This window comes from Rutidosis leptorrhynchoides, chromosome 2, assembly GCF_046630445.1.
Source record: "Rutidosis leptorrhynchoides isolate AG116_Rl617_1_P2 chromosome 2, CSIRO_AGI_Rlap_v1, whole genome shotgun sequence".
In the NCBI taxonomy this organism is placed as follows: domain Eukaryota; kingdom Viridiplantae; phylum Streptophyta; class Magnoliopsida; order Asterales; family Asteraceae; genus Rutidosis; species Rutidosis leptorrhynchoides.
Window position 1 is genome coordinate 670,178,654 of NC_092334.1, and position 12,563 is coordinate 670,191,216.

Here is a 12,563-nt window from a genome sequence, read left to right on the forward strand (position 1 = left end):
TGGTGATTTTGATGGAATGTGATTCCAACTTGGAGTTGGGAAATCTGTTGCTCTTTCATTATCATTCAACAGGCCCATACCCACATTATCCTTTAGATGATTAGCAACACATTTTGTTCTCTCCCTTGCTTTAAAAGCTCTGATCCACCTTACATTAATTTGAATGGTATTAAGAACTTTAGTGAAGCTATCTTCATCCCTAATGCCCTCAAATCTTACAAATCCAAAGCGTTGCCCACTCGACAATTTCTTTCCAGCTAGATACACGTCATTAAGAGCACCATAATTCTCGAAAACTTTACAACAATCGACTCGAGACCACGTATCCGGAAAGTTGAAAATAAAAAATGATGATACACGATTAACGTTCGATTTACCACGCGGGTATCCATTCGACTTCGACATGGGGGATACCTTCTCACCCTTCCTCTCGAACATTGGAATCTCACATCGCCCCACAGTTGATCTAATGTTGTTAACTTCAGAATCGGAGTATAAACAGTTGATTTTTGTGGTGGTTTTTGTAATTCATTTTAAACTAATTGATATTGAGAGGATTTGCAGTTTAATTAAGTAATATTAATATTAATATTAATATTAATATTAATATTAATATTAATATTAATATTAATATTAATATGAAATTTGAAATAAGAAATGAATAACGTGGATATTTTTTGAATGATTAATTGATAAAAGATTTATAATTTGAATAATTTAAATTTTAATTGAATATTATATGAATAATGACAACAACAATTATGTATTATAAATGAGAGAGATCGCACGAAAGCAATATTTCATAAACAGTGATACTATCATGTTTGAAACTTCATAAGAGCGAACTCGCTTTCTTTCTTTTATTCACACATTAGATGCGAAGGTAACCTAGGTGAAGAGAAGCGAGCTAGCCCCTCATACATGAATAAATATAATATATTATTGTTTAATAACTGTTATGTATAAAATTTAAGAACTGTATAAAAGTAAATAAATGTGTTTAATCGTTAAGTGATAATTTGTCTCTAATATGTCATTTAAAAGTTACAAATAAACACACTGAATATTAAATGATTCAATTTTTAGCATTGAATTATTGCATTAAAAGACAATCAAACATAGTTATTTCCTATTTTTTCCTATTTTTTCAAAATTAAAGTTGAAGTACTACTATTAATAGATTATAATATAATAATTGCCTTGCAAATGAAAATAGAAAGATCGATTACTTCTACAAAAATGTTGCTTAGTTGACCATTTATCCTTGTGATGTTCCATACATTCGCTTAATATGTTGACTAGCTAGAAAGTGACGTGGCATTTAGGAAAATTGTAGTATTTTTTTCTCTTAAATTGAAACACACACACATGGTTAAAAATTAAATAATAGGTGCATGCAACCAGCATTTCTCAGGTACTCAGGAATATTTTCTTTGAATAACAAGAATAATGGTTACATAAATAAACAACACATTATCTTTACTTCTTATATTATTTTATGTTCAAACTTAATGTAATTCATTTATGCTCTTACAAAAAATAAATAAATTTTGAATACTAAAGTCTATAACCAAATAAATATTGGATTGAATGTATTTAAGATAATACAAAAACTAAATATTCATAGAAATAAAATATGAAAGTATTTTGCAAGTGTAGAAGCGAAACCGATGAGGTGGCATGAAACGTTGTGATGTGATATATTGACCTAAGCTCCATTGACTTTATGAACCTAAACTAGCCTTAAAATATTTTTCATAACCACTCCCATCTTTGTATTAACTTGTCTAATTAGTTATTTACTTTCATAAATTGTTAAGAAAAAATAGATAAAAATTTTAAATACTCTTAATATATACGTGTAAGATAAAATTTAAAAAGTAAAACTCGAAAGTAACAAAAGGTACAGTATAATAATTATATTTTATTAAACCACAAATTTTATGTCCGAGGACAATAGAATTAAAACACGTGAAATATATGGTTGGACTTGTTTTCTATGTTAAAAAAGAAAATTTATATTATGTAAAATTTTCAAATTATTTTATAAATAAGATTATATTTTGATCCCATTGATATGAATTATCATGCTTTATTTGCATCTCCATTGTGCCTCTATTAATCGAGTCAACAACAAGCGTCGATTTATTTACAATTTAACTGTCACTAATAACCCTATTTAAAAAATACTCTGATTTCAGTTGTAAATCATTAAGAAAAATTGAGGCAAATAAAACATAATCACAAGCCCGATCATATCGCTATTGAAGTAATACAACATCCACAAACAAGATGTAATACTTATGCATTTTGTTAATTGACTGAACTAATACTTGATTCGGAAATTTTATCTATCGAGCTCTCAGCCACCAATTACATACCAATTACACACCGATCATTTTGTTGTGTGTATGGGCTTAACACTTCCGAAAGTGAACTTAACCTTCTTGCCTCATGGTTTGGTTGTAAGGAAGGTACCTTCCCTTTTAATTATCTTGGTCTTCCGATAGGTGGAAATTTAAAATCTCAAAAAAGTTGGCAACCTATCTACGACAAATTTAGAAATCAAATGTCGACTTGGAAAGCAAAAACCATTTCTTTTGGAGGTAGACTCACTCTAATTAAATCGATTATGAGTAGTCTCCCTCTTTATTATTTCTCGCTTTTCAAAGCCCCGACCCGTGTAATAAATGACCTAGAAGGTATGCGTAGGGATTTTTTTTGGGGGGGTTCTTTAGATGAAAAGAAAATGGCTTGGATAAGTTGGAAGCAAATCTTACTATCCTATGAAAAACGGTGGTTTAAACGTTGGCTCATTAAAATTTAAAAACTGCGCCCTACTCCTTAAATGGTGGTGGAGATTCTTAAATTTTAACAACTCTTTTTGGGCTCGTATTATCAAGAGTGTGTATGGTAAATTTGGGGGTTTGGGTAATACTTTCTCTTCACCTTCCAACCTTCCAAAAAAACTATCGGGTAGAACATGGTTTAATATAATAAATCTAGAACCCACCCTAACTAAGTTAGGGCGTGATCTCTCTAACGCCTTTGTCAATGTTATAGGTCTCGGTAAAGAAACAAGCTTTTGGGACGACACTTGGTGCGAGGGCTGCAATTTTCATGAAGCTTTTCCCCGACTCTATCGATTAGAAATTTCAAAGAACTGCACGGTTCACGACCGAATTACATGGGCAGAAGGTGCAGCCTCATTCAATTGGGAATGGTCTACTGATCCAAAACGAAGAACATTAACCGAACTTGAAAATTTAACCGGTAAAATCTCAGGTTTTTCTCCGTCCGGAAAACAAAATGATTCATGGATCTTCAATTTAAACGGGTCTGGTATTTATACCTGCAAATCTCTCACGACATTACTCGAGGAACATTCTGCTGCATCTTGCAATCGGCACCCTCCAACTTTGCTCAATAATTTAATTCCTCAAAAGATTAGCATTTTTATTTGGCGAGCTTCCCGTAATAAGCTTCCGGTTCGCTGCGAACTTGATAAACGAGGTATCGACCTACACTCGACGAGATGTCCGGTCTGCGACGATGACATCGAATCGCTCCATCACACTCTTATAAACTGCAAAACGGCTATATCTGTTTGGGAACATATTCGCAAATGGTGGGATTTAGATCATATCGGCTTTGATAATATCACGGGTCTTTCAAAAGCTGTACACCCTAGGTTACCTCAGAACTTTAACACCTCCGTGTGGCAAGCGGTGGTATGGGTATCGAGCTATCTCCTTTGGAAAAACCGGAACGATCATGCTTTTGGAAACACCATCTCTAGTGTTCCTAATATTGTTTCCGACATACAATCCAAAAGTTTTGAATGGATAAATTGTAGAGGTAGAAAGTTATCTTTGAATTGGTTGGATTGGCTAACGAACCCCTTGGTTTCCGTTCGATTTGCTCGTGATAAATAAGGAATTGGTTAAAAGTAGGTTTTTATTCAAAGCATCCTGGTCCTTTTGGCTATGAAACTAAGTGGGGGAGTCGAGCTTTTACTTTGTAGCTGTGTGTTAACGGCACTGTAGAACTCAATTTCCTCGGCTTGTTATCACAAGTTGTTTTCTTGTCTTGAGGTCCAACGATTGCTTTGATTTTTTCCTACATCTCACATTTTCCTTTTTATACTTGTATAGTATAGGTTTGCTCTCGTGTTTTGTAAGTCATCGATGTAGCTCTTAGTTTTCAGGCTCGTGTGCCTTTTAGGCTGTATTCGATTCTCAATTTTTAATATAATTTTTTGGCTTTTCAAAAAAAAAAAAAAGAAAAAAAATTACTCACCAACTAAAGCCAAACACATGATGAATATCTATCAAAATAACAAACCCACTAGAATCAAACACCAAAAACAAGAAACTATCACAAACCAAATTACTAATAGGAGAAACCTTTATAATAATCGAACTTGTATGTAGGATTTATACAGATCCAATTGCGTGATGGTGGTTAGTTTGAGTTTTATAGATCCCTTATATTCGTCAAACATAATCGACATTGCCATCTTCGACCACCACTTTCGCTGCCGTCTGCTACCACCATAACCGTCACCGCCTTCAACCTTCATTTTCATCTACATTAGCAACAGCAGGTCGTTTCCAGATTTTGGTTTACCGATCTCATCTTTTTAGATCTAAACACAAGGCTTCTTCTTAATTTTGGTGACTAATGATTTTCATTTAAAGAAAGTGACGAGAAGCACGACTGGTGATGTAATTTTGATTTTTGCATCAAGTTTGAATCTTGAAATTGAAGTATATCATGTCCTAATTCCATTCTGAAGGTTTTGCTAAACACAAGGTTTTGCTCTATATCATATCCTAATTGAAGTACATCAGATTTAGTTTTTTTTTTTTCTTTCTCTCATCTCCATTTTTTCTTTAAGGTACTTGAATCTCATCTCATCTCAGATCAAGATTCATTTCAACATTTCTTATGATTCAAATCAAGATCGAAATGGTAATCATGACCCGTTTTCTAAATAATGGACCATTATCGCTTCTTTTTCAATTATACATGTGTCATATAAGAAAATAATTGTCAAAGCTAAGATAAGATTTTTGGTTTGATTTTAAAGAAATTAGTTTTTGATTATGATTTTTGTTGAAAGGGGTGATGATTGTAGGAAGGTTCGAACAAAGAGGTGAGTTCGTTATGATTTCTTTAGATAAATTGATGTTTATTATGATATCGTTATGTTGAGGGACTAACTGCATCAAAAAATTAATGTTGATGACCTGTTACCTGATATATAAGTCATGACTTGCATACAATAGTACATATTTATAGTTGAATGTATACAATATAAGTTTTGAAAGTTGAATACATACAATAAGAATTTGGAGAAAGTTCAATGTATTTTCAAATAATTTTTCCTTATTTTTTTACCTATCATTTTGTATTAAATGCATACATTATGAGTAAAAATGAACGTACCTTTCTATTTTTGTTTGTTTATTAAATTGAAATATTTAATGTGAGACAATTAAAACTGAATATTGAACAATAAATATTAAATAGATGGAGTATTACGTACTCCGTATGAACCCTTTAAATATAATAAAAAATAATTAATAAACAAATTATTAGTATTATATAATGTACCCGTAGTGTTCTTCTACGATTGGAACAAGCAGTTGGTCAGCCGCGTGATGCGGTGAAGGAACTGATACATGTTAGTGCGTCTTCGTGCAGTGTTTACAAAGGCTTTGCATGATGCTAAAGATAAAGGAAAATATATCTTACGTTGCATTAGTCTTTTTTTTCATCAATTCTTTGGCAGGGGTGTTTGTTTTCGAAATGAGGTAGTTAGTCTAGATTATATATTGGTATTCTTAAATAAAATAGTTATCTGGTTGGAATTGTAGTTGTCCTTTTATGGACATAGTGTTTTCTTGTGAAACTATGGCATTAGCAGATCAACTTGTTTCTTCTATTGTATATCTATAAAGTGTTGTTGATATTAGTTTGTTTATATGAATTGTTAGTTGTAGTCCTTTGTGCCAAGTTGTTACCTGGGTAATCTATTATGGTGGCTGTAGTTGGCTAAAGTTGGTGCCGGTGGCAAAAACAGAATTTTTTTTCACCGAGGGCGAATTTTTTTTTTTAAAACATAGCAACTTTTTTTGGCCAAAATATGGAGTTTTCGAGACAAAATACGAAATCTTTTGGGCAAAATACAGAGGTTTTAGGGCAAAATTAGAGACTTTGGGAGAAAAATATGAAGTTTTTTTGGCAAAGAAAAAATTCACCGGGGTAAAATGAAAAAAAAAAAAACCCAAATTTTTTGCATTAAAAAATAAAAATTCATGTGCCCCGTGCACCCACATGTTTCTGCCACTAGTTGGTACTAGGGAAAAGCATGAACATGTACCGCATTCACAAAACAAACATAATGACGATGGATATCAAACAAACAATTAAAAGAACATATTGCCAACCGAATCAATTAGCCTCTCACAACCCTAAAACTTCTTTTCACCAAGTTAGAGCTAAATTAAGTGATTTGCACAATAAATATATACAACATTTCATGAACAAAGGGATGAATCATGATTTGTATCTGATCTGTTGATTTTTTTTTAACGGCCAAATAAATTTAGAATAAAACACAACGCTCCCAAGCAAGACGTTACGAGAGAAATTACACCGGAACAGCGAGCCATGAGTTCCAATTAGAAACTAAATGACCTCTATTTTTAATCCATCGAAATACAAGTAATCTAATAACATCAAAAAGATTACTTCTAGAAAAAAAAAATCATTAAAAACAATGCCGTTTGTAAATCTCTAAATAGCCCACAACGTAGTGATCACATAAGCGATAACTCGGTGCTTGCTAGAAACGCATAACCGAATTCCTTCGATCCATTCGATGAACGTGTCCCATGAAGAAAAAGAAGGCATCGAACAATTAAACCAAATACGAGTACGTTGCCATATATCCAACGATAAGGGGCAATCGAAGAACACATGATCCCTCGTCTCTATCCCATTATTACAGATCGGACAAACAATAGAATTAATATTTATTCCTTTCTTAGAAAGCTTCCAACGAACCGGAAGAGCATTCAATCTAAATCTCCAAAGGAAGATATTAACTTTACGGGGGATAAATTTGAACCAACTAGTGATAGGAGACGAGCTTGGGAGCAACGTACGATCCAAATATAGTCTAGCCTCTTTTACATTAAACAACCCCTTCGAAGCTAGCGAGAAATCCCAACGATCATCCCCATCATTCAAAGTACAGCCACTGATATCGACGATCAACTCATTCAAAAGCTGTTCGTTCTGACTACCAATCAAATCTCTCGACCACGTCCAATTCCAAGATCCATTTTTCCATTTATCAGCAACACTACACTCTTTATATACTTCAAGATGAAAAAGGCGATTAAATTTAGAAGCCAATGGGACCACCTCGCACCACGGATCATGCCAGAATTGCACATTCGCCCCTAAACCAACTAGCTTCCGAAACACATTATTAGTTGGTACACTAATATAAAAGTGTAATCCGAATCTATCTACCATTTTATAAAAATTCAGGCTTTACACTTCAGATATGATCTATCACTTTGTAAAATGTAGGCTTTACACTTCAAATATGTTAACGCTAAGTTATGTACTCCATTCTTTCTTATAACTTCAAAAATAACTAACACCCATAAAAATCTATTTAATTTGCTTAGGAGTTTTGGAATAAAACAAATTCTTAAGATTCATTTTAGGCCCATGCTATAGGTTTAGAAAAAAATGCATCTATTTATCTATCTATCTATATCTATATCTATACTTTACATTATAAGAAAGTCATATCTTAAATTATAACTTCTAATATCAACCATTAGATCTAATAAATTACCATCACCTACCACTAACCTAAACCATTAGATTTAATTATAACTCAATAAGTCGTCGTTAATCACTTTTATCTCCTAATTACCCCCTAAGTTAGACGCGGGCTTGATACACAGTCTAAACACACACACCGGGGCAAACTCTTTAAACTCCATTCCTTCTACATGAATATTATTTCAAAATCAATCCCAATAATCCGTATCTAACAAGGTTAGCGGGTAGATTTCATTGCTTAATCGTTCCTGCAAGATACCTACGCATCAATTCAATATGAAGATTATAATCTTAATGAAATCACAGAGAAACCCTGATTTAAAGTTATCTCTATTATACAACAAAATCATCAAGATCGTGAACATGGGTTTGTTGATTATTGGCAACGCTAACGACTAACAATTTAGATGTTGTCGAATCATACCTTAATCTAATATTTTTTGTTTAATTATCAGTATCACAATAGTTTATCAGGTAATGAAATAGCATATAGTTAATTTTTTATAGTGTTGATTATTGACAACGCTAACGACTAACAATTTAGATGTTATCGAATCATACCACAAATCCTCAATATGATATTTTTTGTTTAATTATCAGTATTTCAATAGTTGTTCAGGTAATGAAATAGCATATAGTTAATTTTTAATAGCATATATGTTTGTAATGATAGTCTGTTATAAGCGGTCATTTCTATTTTGCAGTTTAGCAAACAATACAAACCATGATCAGCTAAATGAAATCGCGACGATTGAGATGAGTTTGAGGAGGATGTGACTTCGGTACTCGATAAATTTACAAAGGTTGGAAGCGGTTTAAACAACTTTAATTTATTCAATACATAAGTCTAAGTGTCAAAATGGGCAAAACAACCGAAGACCCATTTAACATAACCAAAAACACTTTCGACCCGAAGCGTTTAAATTCCAACATAAGACCGAGTATGGCGATTGGGAATGCACTACCCAATCCTAAGTCAACTCCAATAGCAAAGTCTTCTAAAGCAACTCACAATAATCCACTAATAACCGTGTTTACCCTTGTCACCTCTTCCTTGCGAATCTATAAAAAAATATAAACAACGAGAGAGTAAGCTATAAAGCTTAGTGAATGTAAACATATTATATCCATACATATGCATAAAATGAATACGTATCACCAAATAGGAAGTATTAAACTCATACCATTCTCATGTATAACTAAGTAAACTATACTCTACGTACCACCATGTCAATCCGCAAGATTAGCTACAACACAACAATATATATATATATACACACACACACACACACACACAATTATCCCATGGTTAACCCCTTAACCTTAAACACACGAAGTTTGGCCGAAACCACACGCGCTCTAGTGAATCCGAAACCACACGCGATTCACTACCTTCATCTCAACTAAAACTGGGGTTGGCCGAAACCACACACGCCCTAGTGAATCCGAAAACATACGCGATTCACTACCCCAATTTATACGACAATAGGGTTGGCCGAAATCACACGCTATCACACCCCCAGTTAGGGCCTGGGCAAAATGTGACTTAATATCAAATAAACCAACATATTATAATATACGAGAATAATACTAAATGATAAAATAAACTTTATTGAGTGTATGCAGCAGAAAATGAAATGTCGTTACAATGATGGAAGTAAAAATAATGTAAATGTTCAAATGCAAAAGTAAATAATGCGATATCTCTTGATCCTATGTCCAAGTAGCATCACATAAGTAGTAAGTAAGAAAGCTTGAATCAATCAGCACCTGAGACAAAACATGCTAAAGTGTCAACCAAAAAGGTTGAGTGAAGTTCATAGGTTTAACAAATAAGTTTGACCGTTGTTTTAGACCACAAGATTTAGTTTGTAAAGTTGATCTCCCGCAGGATCAAAAAGTTATGTCAATGCGTGATATTTAGACTAAACGTTCAAGTTTGCCCCAAAGACAAGTTGTATTTTATACTTGTCGGTTTAATTTCATTATTAAGTAATACAAAGACTTAGTCAAATGTATCGGGGACGTTACTCCCGATAGGCCTACCCCCAATAATTAAGCATGCATTCATCGAGCAATTAAAAATATCACTGTAAGGACTTAGTCGGGTATAGCATAGTTTAGTAGTTTGGTACTTGTGTCTAAGTTGTAAAATATAAAAATAGCATGTGTCTCACCCCAATAAAAGTAAGTAAGTTTGCTAGCAATAAAGAGTGGGGCTATAATTCACCTTAGTAAGTAGAGAGAGTTATTCCTCGGAATAGAAAGTTGGATGAGTGAGCAGAAAAGTCAACCTATTGACATTTAAGAGTAGTAAGTGTTTTTGCCCAAGTTTAAGTAGATGTTTAAGTATGATAGTGTTGTAAGTATAGTTCGTTTTACTAAGTTTCCTTTCCTAGTAAGTTTCTATTTTTAGAAAGTTTCCACTTTTAGTAGATTTCTTATCTTAGTAAGTTTCTATAACTAGAAAGTTTCTACTTTAAGAGTGTTTTTCATTTTAGGATACTTGCCGTATTAGATAAGCTTCCAATCACCCCTTTCCATTCGAATGGCCATTTTAGGTCTAGGGGCTTGAGCTATAGGATCCTTTAAATTGGAAATCCAAACCCTTCCGCCTAGAGTTTCGTAGAAACCATTCGTCAAGAAAGTTCGAAGATCTATACATCTCTAATACATATCCCAAAATGTTTTTATGTGTTATAATATAAGTAGTAGGTTATAGGTGTTAGTAATAGTAATAGTGTATACATGTTAATTAATAGTATAAGTAGTATTAGGGTTTCATTAATTAGGGTTAGTTAATTAAAGTAGTATTTTAATGATTAGGGTTTAGGGTTTTAAGGATCTAAATAATATGAATGTTAAGATCATGCACGAATATGATTATGAATATAAACATGAATTGAAAGAAAGATTTAAAAGTTTTAAAATTTTGGATCATACCTTGTTAATGATGATGAAGATTAACAAGAAACAAGAAGAAAACTTGGTGATGAAGATCAAATAACCCAAATAATGAAGAACACGCTTGAAAATCTTGATGAACACGAAGAACAAGCTTGAAGATCCGAATACCACAAGAGAGGGAGAGGGAGAGATTGTTTTTGAGAGAGGATTTTGCTGTGATTTGTGAATGAGAAACTAGGAGTCTAGGAGTGTTTATATAGTGCAAGTATTAGAGTGTTAGTCAACATAAGGATGTTCTAATTAATGATTTTATTTTATTTTATAATTTTTAGTCAACAATAGGTGGTACTAGTTTATATATATATATATTTTATTTTATTTTTTAGTCAACATAAGTATGTAATTGTTTAAGATTCTTTAGTCTCATTATTATTACTACTATTATTATTATTATTATTATTTTTACATTTACTACATGATAAGTATTATTTTCTTTTTACTAATTCATGACTTGTATATATTTAGTTCCCAATTGTTTTATTATTTATATAAATGTCACATTTTATTTATTACTTATAGGTTATTAGTTATAATATTACATAAATGCATAAATTTTAATTAGCAGTGAGTGTCGATTAACAGTTTATTATTTTCATCTTTTATTAACTTGTCAATTATTGCACAAAGTTAATTAATATGTTTTCTAACTCTTAATACTTAACAATTATTGATTAAAGTTTAATTATTAAGTTTTAATTATATTGTTTGGGCATTTAATATTGGAAAAATATAGAATGCAAAAAAAATGAGGGTCGTTATAGTACCTCCCCGTTATTAGAAACTTCGTCCCGAAGTTTTAAGTAGATTTCTCGTTTGCATCAGCAGTTGAGAAGAGATTGGGATATTTCCGTATCATTTGGTCTTTGTGTTCCCAGGTATATTCGGGGCCTCTACGCGAATTCCAACAGACTTTAATGATAGGTATGTTGCTTTTACGCATTTGTTTGACCTCTCCTTCCATGATTTCTATAGGTTCTTCAACGAAGTGCATTTGTCCATCAATGCGGATATCATCCAAAGGAATAACAAGTGTGTCATCAGCAAGACACCTTTTAAGATTCGAGACATGAAACACATCATGTACTTGGCTAAGTTCAGTTGGTAGTTCTAATCGGTATGCCACGGGACCGACTCTTTGAGTGATCGTGAAAGGTCCAACATATCGTGGACTGAGTTTGCTTCGTTTACCGAAACGGATAACACCTTTCCAAGGGGATACTTTCAACATGACTTTATCTCCAACTTGGTATTCTATATCCTTTCATTTCTTATCGGCATAGCTCTTTTGTCGGTTACGGGCAGTTTCTAATCGTTGTTTAATCTGAGCGATCTTTTCGGTAGTTTCATGAATGATTTCGGGACCAGTTAAATGTCTGTCCTCGAGTTCGTCCCAACACAAAGGGGATCTACATATCCGTCAATATAAAGCTTCAAAAGGTGCAGCTTTAATGCTGGAGTGATAACTGTTGTTGTAAGAAAATTCGACCCAAGGTAGATGTCTATCCCAACCTTTCCGAATTCGATTGCACAAGCACGTAGCATATCCTCCATGGTTTGGATAGTTCATTCACTCTGACCATCAGTTTGCGGATGATAGGCTGTAATCATGTCGAGTTGAGTTCCAAGAGCAGATTGTAAAGTTTTCCAGAATCTTGAAACGAATCGACTGTAGCGATCAAAAATAATCGAGATAGGAACTCCATGACGTGAGACAATTTCTTTAA